This window comes from Carcharhinus amblyrhynchos, unplaced genomic scaffold (assembly GCF_965287045.1).
Source record: "Carcharhinus amblyrhynchos unplaced genomic scaffold, sCarAmb.v2.hapA scaffold_48, whole genome shotgun sequence".
NCBI lineage: Eukaryota > Metazoa > Chordata > Chondrichthyes > Carcharhiniformes > Carcharhinidae > Carcharhinus > Carcharhinus amblyrhynchos.
The window spans coordinates 408,386-426,220 of record NW_027649789.1 but is presented as its reverse complement, the minus strand read 5'-3'; the positions used below and the strand labels follow the sequence as shown (position 1 = coordinate 426,220).

At 49.2% G+C, this 17,835-nt stretch overlaps 1 protein-coding gene across 1 annotated transcript in view; it reads left to right on the top strand.

The window, feature by feature from the left end:
• The window catches only part of LOC145337433 (haptoglobin-like), an 85,936-nt gene that overhangs the window by 61,858 nt on the left and 6,243 nt on the right, over positions 1-17,835 (top strand). The window lies entirely within an intron of this gene.

Genomic DNA, 17,835 nt, shown 5'->3' with positions numbered 1-17,835 from the left:
CGACAGGGGCATGTTCTCCTCTACACTTCATAAAGTCGACGACAATCTGTTATATATTAAAGCTCACATGTTAATAAAAAAATACGTATAACATTTAAAACACTGAACACCTTTAGACAGTTCACATAATGTTATAAACTTTTCCTGAAGGGTTTTGATTCTGCAAATTCAGATCTTATATCCTCCTGATTGCCTATTGGTGGGGTAGCCGTGTTGACCAGAACTGTCAGGAAATCTCAGACCATAGAACATTCACAAAGCCAGAGTTTCCGAACCAATGACCAAACTTTAACCAGGAGCTGCCAGGTGATCATCGAAAGGTCGAGGCAGCTCTCAAATGGGGCAGCAGGACCACCCTGAATAAATCTGATGTTTACAATTCAGGACAGATGAAAAATAATGTCCTTATTGATCATTCCTGCTTATATGAGCTTAGCAAGCATCATCTTTATTGTTTACTTACCAGCAATAATCCCTGATATTTACTTCAGCCAATTAACTATCCAGTATAATGAGGTCTCATTCATCCTTTCACTCCGGATATGAACACCCATCACTTCACTACAGTCACTTCCCCATTGGCAGGTCACCCTGGACTCTCACTATCCGGGTCAAAGTGAATGTTCCTCCTAGATCATTGTCAAAATATAAAGCCCCGTGGACCCACACCTGGGCAAGCTTCCCTCCAAGGTCTGGACAATGAAGAATCAAGTCATGAAGTTACAATATGAAACTTTCTGATGAGTTTTGTGAACACTAAACTTCCCAGGGTTTAGGTTCTGAACTATTTGTCTTTACCATTACACCTTGTGATAATTCGCCTTTGGCTAAAGTGAAAAAAAAAGATTCGTACAATACATTTCAAATATCAGAATATATGTTTTAAATAATAACTACTTGTCTATATCTCTTATTGCATTTATATGTGTAAACAATTCTCTTGCTAGCTTATGCTCTTGTTGAAAGAATAATTTAACTCTATGCTCCTTGTTACGCCTGTGCCACAATGCCTAATGTTTAAAAATCTTATTAAATAATCAGGAGCACCGCAGCAGCATTAACACACAGTGCCCTGCTGCTGCTATGTCAAATCTCACACTCTTCTCCTCTCTGACTGTCTCAGAACACGGGTTTCACTGGTCCAACATCAACATGGGCTGCCCTGTTCGAGATCTATCAGCTACACACCATAAACTGAAGTCCCACTTTTTACACCAACCCCTGTGATGTTCCTGTCCCTTGTTAGCATCATTCTTTCCAGGCTCTTATTCCCACAATTGATGAATTGATTTTGCCATTACTATAAACCCACAGTTGTAAACCTCATGAGCACATATCACATCGCAGAGGAAAACCTGGAATGTTGGATTTAAATTATTCATTGTCGCGATTTGGAAGAAATATGAGGAAATCGATGAAACCCAGGGAGGAACAGTGGTCTGATCTGTTGGAAGTTATTAAAAAAAGAGAAACTGTTGTTAAATTGTAAAACAAACAACAGGAATGGCAAATTCACAATAATCTGTGAACAATATTTACATTTAACAATGAAAAACAACATGAAGGAGGAAAGTTTAGAGAGAAACCAGGAGTGCAAAAAGGGGATGCAAGATTGTTTTGGCAGGCAAGGCAAAGGAGAATCTAAAGAGATTATTCAAATATGGAAAGGACAAAATAGTAACCCGTGAGAGAATAGGGCCGTTTAACTGTCAGCAAGGTCATCGATGTGCGAATCCACAAGAGATGGGTGAGATGATAAATGAATATTTGTTATCAGTAATTATTGTTGAATTAGCATGCATTCACAGAACCTGTGGACAGATGTTGTGAGGTTTTGAGGAGTTTACATATTACAGATAAGTAGTTGTTGGAAATCTTAAATCACATCAAGATAGATAAATCTCCGGACCTGATGTACTGAATCCCATGACGTTCTGGGAAGCTAGGGAGGAAATTGTGGGCCCCGTGGAAAGATATTTGAAACATTGAGAGCCACAGGTGATGTACCTGAGTATTAAAGGGAGGCAAATATCGTGTCTGTGTTAAATGAAGTATTGCAGGTTAAATCCTGAGAGCGAGAGGCTGGTGAACCTAACATCTGTACTGGGTAAGTTGTCAGAAGGAATTCTGAGCGATGGGATGTACAGGCATTTAAAGAGGCAAGAACAGATTAGGGACAGTCAGTATGACTTTAAAAGTGGAAAATCATATTTCAGGAATTTGTTTGGGTTTTTTGAAGGAGTAACCAAGAAGGTAGATGAGGGTAATGCTATTGATGTTGTCTAAATGGAGTTTAGCAAGTTCTTTAGCAAGTTACCTCATGGTAGATTGGTGTATAAAGTGAAATCTCGTGGGATCCAGGGAGAGGTAACCAAATGGATACAGAATTGGCTCAATGAAAGAAGACAGAATGCGGTTGAAGAGGATTGTTTTTCAAGCTGGGGGCCTGTGACCAGCGGTGTGTCTCAGGGATCGGTGCTAGGTCCACTGTTATTTGGCATTTATGTTATTGATTTGGATGAGAATTTAGGAGGAACATAAGAAATAGGAGCAGGAGTAGGCCATCTAGCCCTTCGAGCCTGCCCCGCCATTGAATAAGATCATGGCTGATCTGAAGCGGCTCAGTTCCACTTTCCCGCTTTCTCCCCATAACCCTTAATTCCCTTGTCTGTCAAAAACCTATCTACCCGTGACTTAAATATATTTAGCGAGGCAGCCTCCACCACTTCAACGGGCAGAGAATTCCAGAGATTCACCACCCTTTGGGTGAAGAAGTTCCTCAACTCTGATCTAAACTGCTCCCCCCTTATCTTGAGGCTGTGCCCTCTAGTCCTGCTGTCCTTTCTGAGCGGGAAGAATCTCTCTATCTCTACCCTATCCATCCCCTTCATTATCTTATACGCCTCTATAAGTTCTCCCCTCATCCTTCTAAACTCCAACGAGTACAGACCCAGTCTATTTCATCTCTCTTCATAGTCCAACCCCCTCATCTCCAGTATCAGCCTAGTGAACCTCCTCTGCACTCCCTCCAAGGCCAAAATATCCTTGCGCAAGTGTGGCGACCAAAACTGCACACAGTACTCCAGCTACAGCCTCACCAATGCCCTGTACAGTTGCAGCAAGACCTCCCTGCTTTTATATTCAATCCCCCTCGCTATAAAGGCCAGCATCCCATTCGCCTTCCTGACCACCTGCTGCACCTGCAGACTGGGTTTTTGTGACTCATACACAAGGACCCCCAGGTCCCTCTGCACCGTCGCATGCTGCAGCTTTTCACCCTTTAAATAATAATCCCTCCTACTATTATTTCTGCCAAAGTGGATAACCTCACACTTGCTAACATTGTATTCCATCTGCCAGGTCCTCGCCCACTCGCTCAGCCTATCCAGATCCCTCTGCAGACTTTCCACACCCTCCGCACAATTTGCTTCTCCGCTTATCTTCGTGTCATCAGCAAATTTCAACACCCTACACTCAGCCCCCTCCTCCAGATCATCTATATAAATGGTTAAATAGTTGAGGCCCCAGCACCGATCCCTGGGGCACTCCACTAGTCATCAACCGCCAATCCGAATAGCACCCATTGATATCAACTCTCTGCCTCCTGTTAGACAGCCAATCCTCTATCCACGCTAACACCTTACCCCCAACTCCATGCCCCCTAACCTTCTGTAACAACCTTTTGTGCGGCACCTTATCAAACGCCTTCTGAAAATCGAGAAACACCACCTCCACCGGTTCCCCTCTGTCCACCGCACTAGACACATCCTCATAGAATTCCAATTGAACATAGAACATAGAACACTACAGCACAAACAGGCCCTTCGGCCCACATGTTGCGCTGATCACATCAACACCTACCAATCTATAGACCTATCTATAACCCCCACTCCCATTAAATCCCATATACTCATCCAGAAGTCTTTTAAAAGACCCCAGCGAGTTCACCTCCACCACCACTGATGGCAGCCGATTCCATTCACTCACCACCCTCTGAGTGAAAAACTTACCCCTAACATCACTTCTGTACTTGCCTCCCCGCACCTTAAATCTATGTCCTCTCGTAGCGACCATTTCAACCGGGGAAATAGCCTCTGAGAATCCACCCTATCTATTCCTCTCAACATTTTATAAACTTCTATCAGGTCGCCTCTCAACCTTCGTCTCTCCAGGGAAAAGAGTCCCAGCTGCCTCAACCTATCTTCATAAGGCATGCCTCCCAATCCAGGCAACATCCTTGTAAATCTCCTCTGTACCCTTTCAATAGCTTCCACGTCCTTCCTATAGTGAGGCGACCAGAACTGTGCACAGTACTCCAAATGAATTCAAATGAATTCCAAATAAATTCGTAAGACACAACTTCCCCTTAACGAATCCGTGCTGCATCTGCTCTATCAAACACTTCTCCTCAAGATGCCTCGCTATTTGGTGCCTCGCTATAATGGGTGCTATTCTGGTTGGCGCTTGGTGACTACTGGAGTGCCACAGGGATCTGTGCTGGGGCCTCAGCTATTTACCATTTACATAGATGATCTGAAGGAGGGGGCTGAGTGTAGGGTGACAAAATTTGCTGATGACACGAAGATGAGTGGAAAAGCAAATTGCATGGAGGGTGTGGAAAGTCTGCAGAGGGATCTGGATAGGCTGAGCGAATGGGCGAGGACCTGGCAGATGGAGTATAATGTTAGCAAGTGTGAGGTTATCCACTTTGGCAGAAATAATAGTAGGAGGGATTACTATTTAAAGGGTGAAAAGCTGCAGCATGCGACGGTGCAGAGGGACCTGGGGGTCCTTGTGCATGAGTCGCAAAAACCCAGCCTGCAGGTGCAGCAGGTGGTCAGGAAGGCGAATGGGATGCTGGCCTTTATAGCGAGGGGGATTGAATATAAAAGCAGGGAGGTCTTGCTGCGGCTGTATAGGGCATTGGTGAGGCCGCAGCTGGAGTACTGTGTTGGTCGCCGCACTTGCGCAAGGACATTTTGGCCTTGGAGGGAGTGCAAAGAAGGTTCACTAGGCTGATGCCTGAGATGAGGGGGTTGGACTATGAAGAGAGACTAAATAGACTGGGTCTGTATTCGTTGGAGTTTAGAAGGATGAGGGGGGATCTTATAGAGATGTATAAGATAATGAAAGGGATGGATAGGGTAGAGGTAGAGAGATCCTTCCTGCTTAGAAAGGACAGCAGGACTAGAGGGCACAGCCTCAAGATAAGGGGGGAGCAGTTTAAATCAGAGTTGAGGAGGAACTTCTTCACTCAAAGGGTGGTGAATCTCTGGAATTCTCTGCCCGTTGAAGTGGTGGAGGCTGCCTCGCTAAGTATATTTAAGTCACGGGTAGATAGGTTTTTGGTAGGCAAGGGAATTAAGGGTTATGGGGAGAAAGCGGGAAAGTGGAACTGATCCACTTCAGATCAGCCATGATCTTATTGAGTGGCGGGGCAGGCTCGAAGGGCTAGATGGCCTACTCCTGCTCCTATTTCTTATGTTCTTATGCGTGGGTTTCCTCCGCGTGCTGCGGTTTTCTCCCCCAAAGGTTAGGTGGATCAATTCTCCAAAGATGTGCAGCTTAGAGGGTAAGTGTGTGCAGTTCAGGAATAGGGTCAGATGTTGTGTTGACCCAGACTCGATGCGCTGTCGGGGACCCTATGATTTAAAGTGGGGTTTGGGGTGGGGGGAAGTTTGATATCTAGGGGAGGGTGTTGATGGTCAAGGTGCTGCTGCTGTGACAATGCCCTCTCTTGTTTAAACACTCTGCAATGCTGGGACTGGGGGTGAAGAGGAGTGAACAACAGGGAGCAGATTGCAGCCTCTCTCCCCCCATTGAAACTGGGATTGTTGCTGCACCTCCCCACCACATCCACTGGGGGCAGTCTGGACAATGGGGCAGCAGGCAGCACCTCACCGCGCCTGCGCCACAATCACAGCGGCGGCCATCTTGCGTTGCCAGGGGAGACGCGGCGTCAATGCCCCTCCCGCACAGGCGCACAGACAGCTTGATTTGAATCTTTTAACATTTTGAACCTTGATGATTATTATTCACTTCCTCAACCGTCAGACTTTCGGTTCCTTCTCCTTTCTCGGCAGCACCGTTTCCTTTTAAATTTTAATTCACGGATGAAAAAAAACAACCCCGCGCGGTGTGTTGTGGGTGATCCTATGGCGCATGCGCAGTTCCGTACTTTATAAAGTATCTTTAATATTTAATTTAATTTTAATTCCATTCCCGCGGGATTTCCGCCTCGGAATTTCTCTCACTTTCTCAGCAGTCGGTTTCTCTTTCTCTCTCTTTATGTTTTCATAAAATAAACGGTGGTTTGGAGGGGGCGGGGCTGGTGAAACGTCACGTCAACATGGCGGCTGGCCACGCCCCCTCTCTACAGGCCCCGGATGTTCCTCACAACGGACAGCGACCTCCCCCGAGAGCGCCGCCAAGAGGTGACATGGCAGGAGCAGCAGCAGCAGCGGCCGGGAGGGTTACAGCAGCACCTGGTGGCCCGGAAGGGAAATAGCAGCAGCAGCAGCAGAGTCTCTGCCCCAAAGAATCCCCAAGTTCAGCTGCTCAGAGACACTGGGAAGGAGGAAGGCTGTGTGTCTGCTCCTGGAATTTCAACTGAAATGTCCCAAGATCAGAATTTATAGATTCCTCTTCCATAAAAATATCTAAAAGGTGGTGGGTCAAAGATGGAAGGGTTGGAGCTGACCCACAAATCAACCCTGATCCAATAGAATGGTGAAGAAGACTTGAAAGTTCTCCTTATGTGTCCCCATGTTGTGTCCACAGTCCCTCCCAGTGACAATCAGCTCAGAAATTGTCCAGTTTGTGGTGCCCCTGTTGGGTGCTGGGGGGAGGTGGGTGGCACAGTGGTTGGCACTGCTACTTCACAGCGCCAAGGACCCCATTCCCACTTTGAGGAGCTGTCTGTGGCAGGGTCTGCACATTCTCCCCGTGTTTGCGTGGGTTTTCACCGGTTTCCTCCCACACTTCCAAGTACTCTGCAATCTCATCTTTAATAATGGACTGTAAAATCTTGCCACTGACCGGAATCAGGTTAACAGGCCTACAATTTCCCATCTGTTCCCTCCCTCCCTTCTTAACCAGCAATGTTACATTAGCTACTTTCCAGTCCCATGGTACCATCCCTGCCTCCAGTGATTCCTAAAAGATCACCATCAATGTCTCCACAATTTCCTCAGGTATCTATTTTAAAATCCTGGGGTGTAGTCCGTCCCGTCCAGGTGATTTATCCACCTTCAAACCTTTCAGTTACCCCAGAACCTTCTCCTCAGTAATGGTCACTCACTCACCTGTGCCCCACTGAATCTCCTGGAGCTCTGGCATCCCACTGCTCTCTTCTACCATTAATACTGATGCAAAGTAACTATTCAGTTCATCAGTCATTTCTTTGTTTCCCAATATTCCTTCTCCAGCCTAATTTTCCAGTAGTCCAGTGGCTTTTTTTTGCCTCTCTCACCCTTTATATATTGAAAAAAATACTCTTCCTAACTTCTTTTATATTACTAGCGAGCTTACATACACATTTCATCTTCACCCTCCTTATTGCTTTTTTAGATTTCCCAATCCTCTGTCTTCCCACTAATCCTTGCCACTTTGTTTGCTTTTCCTTTTGCTTTTATGCTGCCCCTGACTTCCCTCATCAGCCATGGATGCTTCATCCTCCCCTTCACATGTTTCTTCCTCCATGGGATGAATTTCTGTTGTGCCTCGCGAATAATTCCCAACAGCTGGGCAGCACGGTAGCACAGTGGTTAGCACTGCTGCTTCACAGCTCCAGGGTCCTGGGTTCGATTCCCAGCTCGGGTCACTGTCTATGTGGAGTTTGCACATTCTCCTCATGTCTGTGTGGGTTTCCTCCGGGTACTCCAGTTTCCTCCCACAGTCCAAAGATGTGTGGGTTAGGCTGATCGGCCATACTAAGAAATTGCCCCTTAGTCTCCAGGAATGCATAAGTTAGAGGGATTAGTAGGTATAGTATGTAGGGATATGGGGGTAGGGCCTGGGTGGGATTGTGTTCGGTGCAGACTCGATGGGCCGAAGGGCCTTTATCTGCACTGTAGGGTTCTATGATCTATGAACTCCTGCAGTTGCAGTTCCACTGCCTTCCCTACTTGGCTCCCTTTCCAATCAACTCGGGCCAGTTCCTCCCTCATGTCTTTGAAGTTACCTTTATTTAACTCTAACGCCGGTACATCTGATTCCAGCTCCTTCGTCTCAAACTACAGGGTAAATTCTATCCTATTGTGGTCACTGCTCACTTAGGGTTCCTTCACCTTCAGTTCCCTAATCAAGTCTGCCTCATTACACATCACCAAATCCAGAATTGCCTGTTCCCTATTAGGTTCTGTCACAAGCTGCTCCAAAGACACCTTAGACATTCCACAAATTCCTTCTCTTGGGATCCACGACCTACCTGATTTTGCCTGTCCACCTGCAAATTGAAATCCCCCATGATTATTATAACATTGCCTTTTTTATCTCCTGATTTATTTTCTGCCCCTCATTCTCTCACAATCCTCATCACTACCCTCAGACTGTACTTTGCCCTTTACCTCCACCAACAGTAGCCGACGTTTACATTTGAAGGCCAGTTTCCGATGAGAAACAAGTCTCTCTGTTTTTCCTTCTCCCTTTCCCTTGCCCCCTTTATTTCTTTTGCCTGTAATTCAGCAAGTTTTAATTATTTTGTTTGCAATTCCCGGAGAGAGGACAGAATTTCCGTGGAGTGAAAGGAGAACTTTGGATCATGGAAATAGATAGAAAAGTGTGAATGAATCAAGTTCCACTGCACTTTATTCCCACAGACCAATCAAATCGCAAGATCACAAAGGATTTAAAATATACATATGAGCTGCATATCTAACATGTAGAAACAGTTTCGGGTTAAAAAGTGGTAAAGACTGGAACTAATGTTATTCACCATGAGTTCTCAATCATGTACCCCTTCTATTTCTTACACTCAGGAGAAGCAAATTCACAAATGTTCTTTCAAATACATTGTGGAAGATCACAAATGTATCTGTGCCTTTCTCTCTCTCTCTGTAAGTTGCTCTTTCTCTCTTACTGTCTCTCTGCCTCTCCCTCAGTCTCCCTTTCCCTATCCTCTTCCTTGGTCTCCCCTGCCCCCTCTCAGTCTCACTCTCCTTGCCCCACGCCGTCTCCATCTCTCTCTCCCTCACTGTCTCTGCTCCCCTTTTCTTATTCCTCTTTCTCCCTCCACCTCACAATGTTTTTTGCTCTTGCTGTGTCCATTGTATTCATTCAGTTTCACTCTTTCCCATTCGCTCATGCTCTCTGTCTCGGTATCACTGTTTTTCTCTGCTTTTGACTATTTCCCCCGCCTCCCTTTCTGTCTCCCTTTCTCTCTTAATCTCCCTCTCCCTTTCTTATTATGTCCTCCCATCTGTCTTCCTATGTCTCCCTTTCTCATTCCATGTTCATCTCCCTCACAATTTCTTCCACTCTCTATCCCTGTTTCTCTCACTCTGTGAGAATTTCTCTCTGTCCTTGTCCTTTCTCTCTCTCTCTTTCTCTCTCTGTTTTTTTCATTGTATCTGATAGAAACTCTTTCAAAATCTGTCTCTCTCCAGGTCTTTGAGCCCTTCCCTCTCTCTGTCAGTCTCTGTCTGTCTATCACTTTCAATGTTAATGACTCTGCCCACTCTCTCTACTGTCATGTCCTCTGTCTCTGTGAGGCTGTTTTGTTGTTTACCGTATGAATGCCAATCAGGAAGAGTCAGGGGTCTTGCAGTTGTAGTTTCCTCTCAGGGTGTATTGAAATGAAGAATTGCAGTAAGGGGATATTTCAGCAGATCTTTTACCTGCTGCCTGAAGTGAGTCTGTGTCACTGCATAAATGGCAGTGTTTGTGCAGCAGCTTGTCAGTTGCAGAATGAAGCCCAATTCCATAAAAGAAAGATCAAACCATAACGACTGATGGAGCAAATTATACATCCGAGTCCATATAGAATAAACCATTAATGTCGACCATAACAGGATGAAATTGGCTGATATAACAAATAGTAAAATGATGGATTTCCTTCGATGCTCCATTTCTGGATGTCTGGGATTCTGCCCACTGTTGTGAGTCCGGAGTCTCTTGCGGGCTCTGCTGCTCACTAAAATGTATCTGACAGTGAGAGCATTGAGCAGCAGAATCAGGGCGAATGGGACAGCCGGGGTTAGAATATTGTGGAGGAACTCGATTATTACCCAGACCGGAGAGAACATAATGTTCATTCTGATTTCACAAAACCAGGGGAGGTTCCCCACCTGATATATATTTAATAACATAAAATACCAGAAACTGTTCTTTAAACAGCTCAGCACCGTCACTGTTCTCAGAACCACAGTCGCTGTTTTCTCACTGCAATATTTACTTTTCAGCTTGGGACAGCAAATGGCCACAAATCGATCAAAGGTGAAAGTGACGGTGAACCAGACAGAACAGTCAGTGGCTGCATAAAGCAGGACGGCGTGGATATTACACACAGGGAGTGACAGCAGGGAATAAAACTGTTCCCAATAAAGAATGGGAATGTGTCTCAATATCAGGTCGAGGATAATGACCAGCAGATCCCCCACTGACATGGCCACCAGGTAACGAGTCACACATTTGGACAGACCACAGTTTCTGCTCGTCAGTGTTGCAATTGTGATTATGTTCACTGTCAGGAAGGGAAATAAAGAATAAAATTAGACATGATTCAGGGGAAGAAATTACCATTTAGACTGAGGACGGATTAAAATTTAAAAAATGTATACACACACACACACACACAGAAGAATTACTTTTTTGAATCCAGCATGTCTTTTGGAGTGTGAGAGGACAGTGGAGCATCCGGAGGAAAGCCACACAGACATGAGGAGAAGGTCCAAACTCCGCACAGACAGTGACCCAAGCCTGGAATTGAACCCAGGTCCCTGATACAACATAGAACATAGAACACTACAGCACAAACAGGCCCTTCGGCCCACGAGTTGCGCCGATCACTTGTATACCTACCAATCCATAGACCTATCTATAACCCCCAATCCCATTAAATCCCATATACTCATCCAGAAGTCTTTTAAAAGACCCCAGCGAATTCGCCTCTACCACCACTGACGGCAGTCGATTCCACTCACTCACCACCCTCTGAGTGAAAAACTTACCCCTAACATCTCCTCTGTACTTGCTTCCCAGCACCTTAAATCTGTGTCCTCTCGTAGCGACCATTTCAACCCGGGGAAATAGCCTCTGAGAATCCACCCTATCTATTCCTCTCAACATTTTATAAACCTCTATCAGGTCACCTCTCAACCTTCGTCTCTCCAGGGAGAAGAGTCCCAGCTCCCTCAACCTATCTTCATAAGGCATGCCTCCTAATCCAGGCAACATCCTTGTAAATCTCCTCTGTACCCTTTCAATAGCTTCTACGTCCTTCCTACAGTGAGGCGACCAGAACTGCGCACAGTACTCCAAATGAGGCTTGACAAGGGTCTTATAAAGTTGCAGCATTACCTCCCGACTCCTAAACTCAATCCCTCGATTAATGAAGGCCAGTACACCATACGCCTTCTTGACCACATCCTCCACCTGCGAGGCCAATTTAAGAGTCCTGTGGACCCGGACCCCAAGACCCTTCTGCTCTTCAACACTGCTAAGACTCCTGCCCTTGATAGTGTACTCGTTCATCCCATTGGTTCTGCCAAAATGGACGACTACACATTTATCCGCGTTGAAGTCCATCTGCCACTTCTCCGCCCAGTCCTGCATCCTATTTATGTCCTGTTGCAACTTTTGCCATCCTTCCAGACCATCCATAACACCACCGACCTTCATGTCATCGGCGAACTTACTAACCTATCCCTCCACTTCCTCATCCAGGACATTTATGAAAATGACAAACAGCAAGGGTCCTAGAACAGATCCCTGGGGCACTCCACTGGTGACCGACCTCCATGCAGAAAAAGACTCATCCACAACCACTCTCTGCCTTCTGCACACAAGCCAGTTCTGGATCCACAAGGCCAAAGCCACTTGGATCCCATGCCCTCTCACCTTCTCAAGAAGTCTTGCATGAGGGCCCTTATCAAACGCCTTGCTGAAGTCCATGTAAACCACATCCACCGCTCTTCCTTCGTCAATGTGTTCAGTCACATTTTCAAAGAACTCAACTAGGCTCATAAGGCACGATCTGCCCTTGACAAAACCATGCTGACTATTTCTGATCATGCCAAACCTCTCCAAATGCTCATAAATCTTGTCCCTCAGGAGCCTCTCCATCAGCTTACCAACCACTGAGGTCAGACTCACCGGTCGGTAATTTCCCGGGCTACCTCTGTTCCCTTTCTTGAAAATAGGAACCACATCCGCAATCCTCCAATCCTCCGGAACCTCTCCCGTCTCCATTGACGACGCAAAGATCATTGCCAGAGGCTCTGCAATCACCTCCCTCACCTCCCACAGTATCCTGGGGTACATCCCATCTGGTCCAGGCGACTTATCTATCTTGATAGAATTCAAAAGTTCCACCACATCCTCCTCCTTAATATCCACATACTCAATCTTTTCCATCTGCTGCAAACCTGTAGCAAAATCTCCCAGATCAGTTTCCACTGTGAATACTGAGGCAAAGTACTCATTAAGCACCTCTGCCATTTCTTCCGGTTCCACACAGACCTTTCCCCCTTCACCTTTTATAGGTCCTATCCCTTCTCTTCTCATCCTTTTACTTTTCACATATTTATAGAAGGCCTTGGGATTCTCCTTAATCTTACTCGCCAAGGTCTTCTCATGACCCCTTCTGGCTCTCCTCATTTCCCTTTTAAGCTCCTTTCTACAATCCTTATACTCCTCAAGATCCTTAACATCTCCTAGCTCCCTGAACCTTTTGTACACCTTCCTTTTCTTCCTGACTAGGTTCACCACAGCCTTCGTGCACCACGGTTCCCGCGACCTACCAAAGCCTCCTTGTCTCATTGGAACGTTGTCGTGCAGAGCTCCAGACAAACATTCCTTGAATATCCACCACCTTCCTTCGGTACTTTTCCCCAAGAACACCTCCTTCCAGTTTATTTGTCCAATTGTCTGCCTGAGGTCTTTGTATTTCCCCTTACCCCAGACAAACACCTTCCTAGCCTGCCTGATCCTATCTCTTTCCAATGCTGTTGTGAAGGAGATAGAATTATGATCTCCATCCCCGAGATGCTCTCCCACCGAGAGATCCGACACCTGTCCTGGTTCATTAGCCAGCACCAGGTCAAGTACAGCCTCTCCCCTCGTAGGCTTATCCACGTACTGTCAGGAAACCTTCCTGAACACACCTAACAAACTCCTCCCCATCCAAACCCCCTACCCTTGGGATATTCCAGTCGATGTTTGGGAAATTGAAGTCTCCCATCACGACATCTCTGTTATTACTACATCTCTCTAGGATCTGTTTCCCTATCTGCACCTCAACTTTCCTGTCACTATTGGGCGGCCTATAGAAAACACCCAGCAAAGTTATCGACCCTTTGCTGTTCATAACTCCCACCCACAGAGAGTCTGTAGACAGTCCCTCCACGGCATCCACCTTCTCTGCCGCCGTGATACTGTCCCTGATCAACAGAGCCACTCCACCACCTCTTCTGCCACCCTCCCTGTCCTTCCTGAAGCATCTGAATCCCGGCACCTGAAGTACCCAGTCCTGTCCCTGAGACATCCAAGTCTCCGTAATGGCCACCACATCACATTCCCAAGCAGCAATCCACGCCCTAAGCTCATCTACCTTATTCACTACACTCCTGGCGTTAAAATAGACACACCTCAGCCCCTCAGTCTGGGCATTTCCCTTCTCCACCCCCTGTCTAACCTCCCTCTCATACTGCCTGCAGTCCTCCCCTACCTGGGAGCTAACCTCCTCCGTCCCAGTCTCCCCATCACTATTCCCTCCCCCCATCCTTTCTAGTTTAAAGCCCCCCACCACAGTAGCCTTAGCCAGTCTTCCCACCAAGATATTGGTCCCCCTGGGATTTAAGTGCCACCCGTCTTTACTGTACAGGTCACACCTGCCCCTAAAGAGGTCCCAATGATCCAGGAACCCGGAATCCCTGCCCCCCCTGCTCCAGTCCCTCAGCCACGCACTCACCCTCCACCTCATTCCGTTCCTGCCCTCATTCTCCCGTGGCACAGGCAGCAATCCTGAGATTACTACCTTCGCTTTCCTCTTCCTCAGCCGCCTACCCAGTTCCCTATAGTCCCTTTTCACCACTGCCTCCCTCTCCCTGCCGACCTCAGCAGTACCGATATGCACTACAACCTCCGGTTCCTCACCCTCCCCCTTCAGGATGCTGGGACACGCCCAGAGACATCCCGAATCCCAGTCCCAGGGAGACAAACCACCATCCGCGACTCACGCCTACGTCCGCACAAACGCCTGTCCGCCACCCCCCCCCCCCCCCACCTCACTGTGGAGTCCCCTATTAATACTACCTTTCTGCTCTCTTTTTTAATTTTTTGACAGACCGGCTCAGCTCCAGAGAGCTGGCCACTGCTGCCTCCCTCGGATGAGCTGTCCCCCCACCCCCAGTAGTACTCAGGCAGGAGTACTTATGTTGAAGGGGGACATCCACCGGTGTGCTCTCCACCACCTGAGGTTTCCCCTCCCTGATAGTTACCCATGTGCCTTCTTCCCGTTGCCCCGGTGTGACCACTTGCTGGTCGCTCCCGTCAATTATCCCCTGGTTCTCTCTCTAATGAGCCGAGGGTCCTCAAGCTGCGTTTGCAGCTCCTTAACCTGGTTCCATAGGGAATGGAACTCCACACACCGAGCACAGGTGTGGGTGTCTGGTGGACCAGGAGCCTCCCAGACCTCCCACATGTTCCACTGGCAGCAACACACTGGCCTCACACCCGTACTTGCCCCTTTTCAGTAACCCAGAGGAAAAAGTAAAAAAAAACTGATAACTTAGCTTGCCCCACCCTTATCTCTGTGGCGCTGTGAGCCAAAGCCCTTACAGCACACTCCAAAACAAAAACAAACTTCCCTGCTCTCAGACACAGCCTCTCTCTCTCTCTCTCTTTTTGAGGTTAGAGGAGGGGGGAGGGTTGGGACACTCTTCCTATGTAGAGTACCGGGATTCCTCACCGTTCTAATTTATAGTAAGGTTAAAAAAAAACTCTACCCGAGTGCCTTAGCAACTGCTTCCCAATTTTACAGATTCATCTGTCGACACTGAACTGTTTGCCTCTGGTGAGTTCAGTGGGGGAAGGTTCGGGAGATAAGGGATGGCAGATGCGGGAAGGGGAGGGCTGGAGACGGGAAGGAGAGTGGAGGACGGCGGAGGGGGGGTGGGGGGGTGGAGACTGGCCAGTCGCTGACTCTACAGTCACTAACTCAATGGAAAGTTACAGATCTGGGCAGTGGGGAGGGGACACAAGAGGGAGAGAGGGTGAAAAGCAGCGGGATCTGCGCAGAGAGAGCAATTGCAAAGCACCAAGCCCAGCGGACACCCGTCTCCTCCAAGAACAGCTCCGATTGCCCGCGGACGCACAGACACAGTCTCAACATGGGGTGAGAACACCGGCCAAGGGGAGATTTACTCTGTATCTCACCCCATGCTGTACCTGTCCTGGGAGTGTTTGATGGGGACAGTGTAGAGGGAGCTTTACTCTCTATCTAACCCCGTGCTGTATCTGTCCTGGGAGTGTTTGATGGGGACATGTAGAGGGAGCTTTACGATGTATCTAACCCCCTGCTGTACCTGTCCTGGGAGTGTTTGATGGGGGACAGTGTAGAGGGAGCTTTACTCTGTATCTAACACCGTGCTGTACCTGTCCTGGGAGTGTTTGATGGGGGGACAGTGTAGAGGGAGATTTACTCTGTATCTAACCCTGTGCTGTACCTGTCCTGGGAGTGTTTGATGGGGGGACAGTGTAGATGGAGATTTACACTCAAGTTAACCCCGTGCTGTACCTGTCCAGGGAGTGTTTGATGGGGGACAGTGTAGAGGGAGCTTTACTCTGTATCTAACCCCGTGCTGTACTTGTCATAGTAGTGTTAGATGGGGACAGTTTTCCTTCTTGGCAAAGACATCGTTTATTTGGAAATAGATATTTTCTGTGTTTTATTCCTGCAGGACTTTCCAGTTCCGTTTGATGTTGCTCTGTTTGATTGGAGCATTATCACACCTCAATCGATGTGTGGGTGAGTCGCACTGTGGGAGGGTCAGTGCTGAGGGAGCGCCGTCCTGTGGGATGGTCAGAACTGAGGGAGCGCCACACTGTGTGAGGGTCAGTGCTGAGGGAGCGCCGCACTGTGTGAGGGTCAGTGCTGAGGGAGCACCGCACTGTGGGAGGGTCGGTGCTGAGGGAGCGTGGCACTGTGGGAGGGTCAGTGCTGAGGGAGCGCCGCACTGTGGGAGGGTTAGTGCTGAGAGAGCGCCGCACTGTCGGAGGGTCAGTGCTGAGGGAGCACCGCACTGTGGGAGGGTCAGTGCTGAGGGAGCGCCGCACTGTGGGAGGGTCAGTGCTGAGGGAGCACCGCACTGTGGGAGGGTCGGTGCTGAGGGAGCGCCGCACTGTGGGAGGGTCAGTGCTGAGGGAGCGCCACACTGTGGGAGGGTCAGTGCTGAGGGAGCGCCGCACTGTGGGAGGGTCGGTGCTGAGGGAGCGCCGCACTGTGGGAGGGTCAGTGCTGAGGGAGCGCCGCACTGTGGAGGGTCGGTGCTGAGGGAGTGCCGCACTGTGGGAGGGTCAGTGCTGAGGGAGCGCCGCACTGTGGGAGGGTCGGTGCTGAGGGAGCGCCGCACTGTGGGGAGGGTCAGTGCTGAGGGAGCACCGCACTGTGGGAGGGTCAGTGCTGAGGGCGCGTCGCACTGTGGGAGGGTCAGTGCTGAAGGAGCGCCGCACTGTGGGAGGGTCAGTGCTGAGGGAGCGCCGCAATGTGGGAGGGTCAGTGCTGAGGGGGCGCCGCACTGTGGGAGGGTCAGTGCTGAGGGAGCGCCGCACTGTGATAGGGTCAGAGCTGAGGGAGCACCGCACTGTGGGTGGGTCAGTGCTGAGGGAGCGCCGCACTGTGGGAGGGTCAGTGCTGAGAGAGCGCCACACTGTGGGAGGGTCAGTGCTGAGGGAGCGCCGCACTGTGGGAGGGTCAGTGCTGAGGGAGCGCCGCACTGTGGGAGGGTCAGTGCTGAGGGAGCGCCGCACTGTGGGAGGGTCAGTGCTGAGGGTGCACCGCACTGTGGGAGGGTCAGTGCTGAGGGAGCGCCGCACAGTGGGAGCGTCAGTGCTGAGGGAGCGCCGCACTGCGGGAGGGTCAGTGCTGAGGTAGCACCGCACTGTGGGAGGGTCAGTGCTGAGGGAGCGCCGCACTGTGAAATGGTCAGTGCTGAGGGAGCGCCACACTGTGGGAGGGTCAGTGCTGAGGGAGCGCCGCACTGTGGGAGGGTCAGTGCTGAGGGAGCGCCGCACTGTGGGAGGGTCAGTGCTGAGGGAGCGCCGCACTGTGGGAGGGTCAGTGCTGAGGGGGCGCCGCACTGTGGGAGGGTCAGTGCTGAGGGAGCGCCGCACTGTGGGAGGGTCAGTGCTGAGGGAGCGCCGCACTGTGGGAGGGTCAGTGATGAGGGAGCGCCGCACTGTGGGAGGGTCAGTGCTGAGAGAGCGCCGCACTGTGAAATGGTCAGTGCTGAGGGAGCGCCACACTGTGGGAGGGTCAGTGCTGAGGGAGCGCCGCACTGTGGGAGGGTCAGTGCTGAGGGAGCGCCGCACTGTGGGAGGGTCAGTGCTGAGGGAGCGCCGCACTGTGATAGGGTCAGAGCTGAGGGAGCACCGCACTGTGGGGGGGTCAGTGCTGAG